The sequence below is a fragment of the Engystomops pustulosus genome, chromosome 2 (assembly GCF_040894005.1).
Source record: "Engystomops pustulosus chromosome 2, aEngPut4.maternal, whole genome shotgun sequence".
NCBI classification, from domain to species: Eukaryota; Metazoa; Chordata; class Amphibia; order Anura; family Leptodactylidae; genus Engystomops; species Engystomops pustulosus.
Window position 1 is genome coordinate 133194931 of NC_092412.1, and position 8921 is coordinate 133203851.

Here is an 8921-nt window from a genome sequence, read left to right on the forward strand (position 1 = left end):
ACCTTCTCAATCATCTTTAAATCAAGAGATCTTCCTTCCTGTCCTAGGTACAGATGCCCCAAGAGAAGCTTCAAGCCCTGGATGTGAAAAGATCAGTTCTCGCTTATCTCCAGGGGGCAGAAGTTCTTACTGCCCTGTTCTTACAGTTCAGAGGTCCTAATAAGGGAAAACGGGCTAGTAAGTCTACCCTAGCCAGATGGATTAAAGATACAATTTCCAGGTGTTATGATCTAGAAGGCCTTCCATCTCCTCTTAATCTGAAAGCGCATTCAACAAGGTTAACGGCTGCATCCTGGGCGGAAAAAGCCCATATATCCTTGGATCAGATATGCAAGGCGGCAGTATGGTCGGGTCCTTCAACCTTCATCAGGCACTATAGGCTCATTGTGGGCCCCGGGGTAGGCTCGGCCTTCGGCAAGAGTGTAATTTGTTCGGCTGCCTCGAAGTAACCCATCCCCTTATTTCTACTGCTTTTCAAGTCCCATTCAGTGCTGCCGTAGGACGACCAGGAATATCGAAATTTGCTCACCGAAATTTTGGTTTCCTGTGGTCCGTAGGCAGCACAAAGATCCCCCCCCCCCCCCCAATTAAAAAGTACTTATTGCTGCATAAGAAAACAGGGGTATTTTATAGGGAGTCAGCCTGCCAATCTCTATTGCTAATTAATTGTTATTGAAATAAAAAACAACAATCAAATTACCCTTACTCACAAATGAATGGAGAGAACGGCGCAAGGAGGATACAGGTTATAAGATCCAAAATGTTTAGAAATACAGATTGATTGACCCTCCGCCTCTACGTTCACCCACTCTAAGGTTTAAAAAGAGGGGGAAAAAAACACAGTTCCTTTCTGAAAAAAACTGTTCCTTTCCAATCAAATGGTTTAGTACTCATGGGGACAGTCCTCAGTCCATACCCAATGTCCTCAGCATTTTTGCATAGGGCATATAGATCCTCTTATGGGGTGCGATGTCTCAGCACAGCATCCCTCTTGGAGATTCCCAAAGCAACTCGCAGCCTCTGTGCTGCTGCTAATTCCTCCCACCTGGGAACTTGTTCCTCCACTTTCCGTTCCACTTTCTTACTTTCTTCCCTTGCTTGCTAATCCAATTAGGAAGAGAAAGAACAAGAACGATGGTGCAGTACTTTTCGATTCCTTAAAAATAATTTATTAGTAATACTTACAAGAGTAGAGAATAAAATAGGCCTTATGTCACGGGTGCTCCTGCGATCCCTGTCTCGGATCGCGGGCGCATCCGTGCTCCCCGTGTGCCCCCGCTGCAGCCCGGTCTCCTCACTCACCTCTCCCGGCTCCTGCTCTTCCCCAGACTGCCGTGCACGCGCGTCCCCGCCTCCTAGGGCGCGCGCGCGGCTCCTGCCGAAAATTTAAAGGGCCAGCGCACCGCTAATTGGTGCACTGGCTGAACACCTCACCTTTAAGAATCCTGCCTCTTCCTGTGTCCCCTGCCGGATCTTTGTGCCTCATAGCCTTAGAGAAAGCTTCCAAGCGAGTATTCCTGCGTTCCTGTGTATTCCTGTATTCCTGCGTATTCCTGTGTGTTCCCGCTCCTGAGTCCTGTGTTGCCGTGTTACCTGAGTTCCTCCGTGTTGCTGTGTTCCATGTGCCTATGTTCCCGTTCCCACCTGCCTGGACCTCCTGTTGCTGACCCCGGACTTGGACCTGGCGTTGCATCTCTGCCGCCTGCCCTGACCCTGTGCCTGGACCTGTCTACGAGATTGTCATCCACTAAGGTACCTCGACCTCGGCTGCCACCATGGGCTAGTCACACCTGGGAACAACCTAGTGGTATCCTGCCGCAGAAAGTCCAACCCGCTTTGCGGCGGGCTCTGGTGAATACCAGGTGCCGCTAGGCTCCGGTTCCGGGTGTTGGCTAGTTACATCTCCCACGGTGATCCAGAGGATCCACCGATCCTAACACCTTATAATAAAAAGAACACGCTCGGTTTCACTGCCCGACTCCGAGTTTCGCCTAGTATGGCTTCTTCCCTATTTAATTAATTAATTGTTATCTTCTGTCCAATAGGAGGATGTGGGACTTAACCCCATTCAGTGAGCAAATTTCGATAATATATGCATCTACTGTGTATATATGTATATACTGTGTATATATGTACAGGCGGTCCCCTACTTAAGAACATCCGACTTACAGATGACCCCTAGTTACAAACGGACCTCTGGATGTTGGTAAGTTACTGTGCCTTGGGCTACAATAAACAGCTGTAACAGTTATCAGAGGTGTCTGTAATGAAGCTTTATTGTTAATTCTGGTTCTGATGAAAATCCAACATTTTTAAAATCCAATTGTCACAGAGACCAAAAATAATTTTGTCTGGAGCTACAATTATAAAATATACAGTTCCGACTTACATACAAATTCAACTGAAGAACAAACCTACAGAACCTATCTTGTACGTAACCCGGGGACTGCCTGTATATACTGTGTATATGTGTATATATGCATATACTGTGTATATATGTATATACTGTGTATATATTGTGTATATATGCATATACTGTGTACATGTGTATATATTGTGTATATATGTATATACTGTGTATATGTGTACATACTGTGTACATACTGTGTATATATGCATATACTGTTTATATATGTATATACTGTGTATATGCCATGTATATGTGTATATATGCATCTTCTGTGTATATGTGTTTATATGTATCTGGTGAAGCTGTATACAGTGATTGCTAGAGGGGCTGTATATAGTATATGCTAGATATGTTATTAGTGAGGGAAGGCCACTGCTGGACACTAGTTAGGGGAGGCCGCTGCTGGGACATGTTAGTGAGGGGAGGCTGCTGCTAGACATGTTACATGTTATATAGCAGTGATGGCGAACCTTTTAGGTACTGAGAGCCAAAACTACAAGCAAAAAACAGATATTTTCACAAAGTGCCAAATTGCCAATTTAAAGTAACTCACAGGTTTCAAACATATTGGTGCCCTGATTACACCAATACAAAAGAAAGGAGAAATTTGAATTGTTATTGTAGTTTCCCTCTAAAGCCCTCTTAACAGGATGATAATCAAACTCTGTCCACACCTCCTTGATTCAGGTCTTGAGTCCTGAATGTCGACCTTTGTGCTGGGTGATGACCTGGGTGCCCAAAGAGAGGGTTATTTATCATTATCATTTTGGAGCTTTCCTGACCATCAAATTCTTTATTGTTGCTTTGGCCTGTGAGTCCCATAAAAGTCTAAAAATGCATAAATAGTGATAGCACATAGATCAGCAGGGGACTAGAGTAACTATGAGACTTTTTATGAGACTTTAAAAGTCTGGCTTTGCACACTGTTGCACGGTGTTGCACTAGTAGTAGTTCTATGTTTAGGCCAGATTAATGAAGAGGTGGAAATAGCTCTGTGAGATTGTGCATTATTACATTATGTAAATAATATATTGAACTGTACTCAGTGGCGTAACTAGGAGAGGCTGGGCCCCACAGCAGATTTCTGCATGGGGCCCCCCTTCCCCTTAAAAAATATATATACATATTTGTAAAATCACGCACATTTATATACTTATACACACGCATAAAGTTCTACTCTCATACACACATTAATAAACTCTTTCAGAGAACCTGTCACCAATATAAAAAAAAAGGCACTACAGTAAGCAGCTCCTAGCACTACCCCATTTTTAGTAGTGATAAAGCTAGCAGACACTGCCGCGAAGTACAAGAGGAATGCGCTGGCTGGACCTCCCCTCCCACTCCATAAGCAGGTGGTGACTGCCGAGCTTCATGCAGCAATCACAGCCTCCTAGACCTTCCCCCTTATGAATATGCTGGACGGCTTTGAGAGTGGTCCGGCGTTCTTATTGTACAGCGCGGCAGTGTCTGCTGGCAATATTGGAGGTTTTTGATGATGCTAGCACTAGGAGCTGCTAACTTTAGTAACAGCTCCTAGTGCCTTATTTATAGATGACAAGTCCTCTTTAAGCATATACACAAGTATACATTTTTATATACTCATACATACATTATATACAAACACATATAGTATATACATAAACAGTATGTACACATATTTACATTTATATACATTGTACAGTATATACACATTCTGTATAGCACATAGCATATATAGCACATTATAAACACACAAGGCGATTTATCATAAGCCGGCATATGTAACGGCCACGCCACCTCTTGCTTGTCGCGCTGGATAAATCAAAAGTCTTAGGCCTCTTGAGGGTGGGGCGGCAGGCAAAACTAAGCCCTGTGCCAGGGCGTCGGTGCCAGTTGGCATATTCATGGCACATGCAAGACTTCACAATTATGTCACTGCTTCTACGCCAGAAAACTGGCATAGAAGCTGTGGTAAATCTCCCTAATATCGTATATATATGTACATAATATACTATATTTGTAGACATACAATATATACAAACCCTATATATACACACATACATACAGTATAAACATAACATATACTCACATACTGCATAAACATACATGTAGCATAGAAATCATACATACAGTATATACACATCATACATCATTTACACACACATATACATACACACATATAGTATATACACATCATACATCATTTACACACACATATACATAGACACATATAGTATATACACATCATACATCATTTACACACACATATACAGACACACATATAGTATATACACATCATACATAATTTACACACACATATACAGACACACATATAGTATATACACATCATACATCATTTACACACACATATACAGACACACATATAGTATATACACATCATACATCATTTACACACACATAGACAGACACACATATAGTATATACACATCATACATCATTTACACACACATATACAGACACACATATAGCCCCTGAGGCTCAGCAGCACTGTAATCCATAGAGTACAGCAGGGAGCAGCCCGGGCCTCGCTGCTGCTGTATGAGCACTGGCCGGGAACACAGTGGGTACTCTAGGGAGGAGGAGAGCCGGCTGCAGGAACTCACAGGGACTTCCAGCATACGGACCACCGGACCTGTACCTCCTCTGCAGTACAATGTATGTGGCCTGGAAGGGACATCGTCCGCCTCTGCCTGGGCTAGAGGTGGCGCGGAGACCCAAACTGCACTCCCTTCTCCTCTCTGTGGTGGATCCCGAAGTGAAGTTGTGGCACAGTCAGGCCCCGCAGCAACTGCTACGGCTGTAGTTATGCCACTGACTGTACTGTAACAATATTTGGAGAGAGAAAGATCTAGACCACACATCCACAAATCACACAATAAGCTATTGCCACTAGGCTACATTTACAAAACAAACTTGAGGTTCTTAGTTACATTTTGATCAAATTGCATAAGCCCACTAACCACTTCACAATAGTGTGTCGGTCCCTACATTATTGGGTGCAGCATCGCATGGTACCCACTGTCACCACAACACAGTGCCAGCAGGGACCGAGACCCAGCAGCTGCCATATACCCATACTGGCAGTCTAAGCCCCCATGGCTCTGGGCCCAGGGTTCCCAGCAGCACCGCACCACAGAAACAGCGGATGCCATGCAATACCAAGGAGGGTCTGATTTAAATAAGGTCACCGGGAAGGGGTTGGTGGGCTTAAAGGGAACCTACCAACACAAATCTACCTATAAAGGTAGATCGGGTGGTAGGTGGATCAATAGGACGTGAGGATAGCCTTTTTAAGGGCCTCCTTGTTCCTCCTACCTGAAATCTTCGTCGCGCAGCTCCTCGCAGCTGCGCACCCTCGTCCGACGGACCTGCCGTCTGCGCATGCAGATCGGTGCTCCAAAGCCGGGGCTGCACAGACGCGGGCCAGCAGGTTCGGCGGAAGGGGCCGAAGATTTTGGATAGGAGGAACAAAGAGGCTACAAAGAGGGTGTGGAGTGGCCACGCCGTGTAACTTCAGCACCGGATACTCCACGCCCTAGTAGCCTCTATACAAAATTAGCATATTACAAGAATAAAAGTTATCAGAAAAGTGCCCTTAAACTGGGTAAGTAAATGTGCCCCATTAACTTACCCAGTCCCTGCGCGATCCCCAGGGTGCGTTGTCCGACGCGATTGCCATGATTGCGACACAAAACGATTGCGTGCGACACAATCCCACCGCGATCCCCGAAAAGTCGTGAAACCCGATGAAAATGCGCCCACGGGACCCTTAGTAAATAAGCCCCAGAGAGTGGTCTTGGCTGCTTTAAGAAGAATAGCAATATGAAAGGAACTCAGATATCTGTCTTGAAACATATTTAATATAATAATAATAATTTATATTACATTCAAATAAATATTGTACTATTAGCTTTTGTTTCCTCCTAAGAATGATTCTCATTGTTCTGCATGTTTTAGTATCAAAACTGGTACAGTTTGTAGAGAAAATTAAGTTTTGGCATTAACCAGTGACTATATGTACTTTGTTATTAAACTGTGAACTAAAAATATTGTGTGTAAAATAATAAGGCTGAGTTCAGATGTATGAGGCAAAACCTGGGGCGGGTTGAGAAATTAAAGTGGCCCTAGAAAATATTCCAATATGTGGCCCTATGTTGTAGGCAGGTCCAACTTGACAATAGAGGGGCCCTCATAAATAGCCGAGCTCAGCCACACTTGCCAACCATCAGAAATTGCACAGCATGATCCTGGCAAACAAAACATGCTGTAACATATTTTTATGGTGACCACCATTTTTTACTATGTGCTCTTCTTTTTGAAGAAAGTGGAGCAAATGTAAAGTTAACAAAGAATTGTACTGCTAGATTGGACAAAAGCAACATACCATAATGCATTTACACATCACATATACACACATACAGCGAATACACACATTCATACAGTACCATATACAGACACAGCATATACACATACATACAGTATATACACACTATACACAGTATATATTCACCACACACAGCATATACACATCACGTATACAGATACACACACGCAGTATCATATACAGACACACAGCATATTTACAGAAACGTACTGTATATACACATACGGCATAAACATATCACATATACAAACACATACATCATATATTATAGGCACGTAGATTATGTACCTTCGGGTAGTTAGCATGCCTTACAACGTAGCCAACACTTTCACCAAAAAACTGTCAGCACCACATTTATAAAGGGTTTTAGACAGTTTTCTAGCTCTTCCATGACTAGCTAAAAAGGGGTGTGGCCTATAAAGCCAGAGCAGTTCCGACAGAATTTGTCCTGGTTTTCTGGCGGATCTCAGGCTAGCACATGGCTGAGAGGAGGAGGTCGGTAGGGGCGAGCGCTCTTCACCCCTCCTCCCGCCATAGGAAGACGAGCGTCCTTATTGCAAACATGTTGAAATTTAGACCACGTCAGGCCTGACTTGGTCATGGTGCAGCTATGCAATGTATGCCCACCATGCTGTGACCGGAGCCTAAAGGTCTATGGGGGCTGTAATCTGGTCACAAATCATGCAACCACATCATGGCCCCCATAATGGCCGTCTGAATGTGGCTTTAGACCCTTAGGACCAGACATTTATATGAATCTTGTGCAACAGAACACTGTTTAGTCTCACTCTGCTCTGTCTTACCTTACAAAACTTTTCATAAATCTGCCCAATTGCCTCTTCAAACTCACCATGCATGAAGACCTACATACTAAAAAAGAACCTGACATGGTGTCCTACAGCCTGCCTCAGGCAGCAGAGGGTTTTTGGTTCACCCCTGTACCGCTATATACCTATCTATATATATATATATCTATATACCTATAACGTACAGCATGTACTGTGTATCTACACCATATCTATATAAATACCTAACACAAGCATGGGGAAGATTTATCAGAAGTGTTTGAGGTAAAACTGTTCTCGTTTCCCATGGAAACCAGTCAGAGCTCAGCTTTCATTTTATTAACAGCTCTGGGAAAATGAAAGCTGAGCTCTGATGGGCAACTAGAACAGTTCTGCTCTTAGACACTTTTGATAAATCTTTCCCATAATATCTATTTATATACCTGATGACTTTCTAAATATATATATCTATCTACATCAGAACTATATACCTATCACGTATCTATCTACCTCATAGCTATATACCTACCTCATCTCTATCTACATCATAGCTATAAGCCAACCACATATCTATCTACCTCATAGCTATATACCTACCGCATAGCTATCTACATCATAGCTATATACCTACTGCGTAGCTATCTACCTCATAGTTATATACCTACCGCGTATCTATCTTCCTCATAGCTATATACCTACTGCGTATCTATCTATCTCATAGCTATATGCTTACTGCATATCTATCTACATCAGAGCTATATACCTACCACGTATATATCTACCTCATAGCTATATACCTACCTCATCTCTATCTACATCATAGCTATAAGCCAACCACATATCTATCTACCTCATAGCTATATACCTACCGCATAGCTATCTACCTCATAGCTATATACCTACCGCGTAGCTATCTACCTCATAGCTATATACCTACCACGTATCTAGCTACCTCATAGCTATATACCTACCTCATCTCTATCTACATCATAGCTATAAGCCAATCACATATCTATCTACCTCATAGCTATATACCTACCGCGTAGCTATCTACCTCATAGCTATATACCTACCGCATATCTATCTACCTCATAGCTATATACCTACCGCATATCTATCTACCTCATAGCTATATACCTACCGCATATCTATCTACATCATAGCTATATACCTACCGCTTATCTCTCTACATCATAGCTATATACCTACCTCTTATCTATTTACATTATAGCTATATACCTACTGCATATCTATCCACATCATACCTATATACCTACCTCTTATCTATTTACATTATAGCTATATACCTACCGCGTAGCTATCTACCTCATAGCTATAT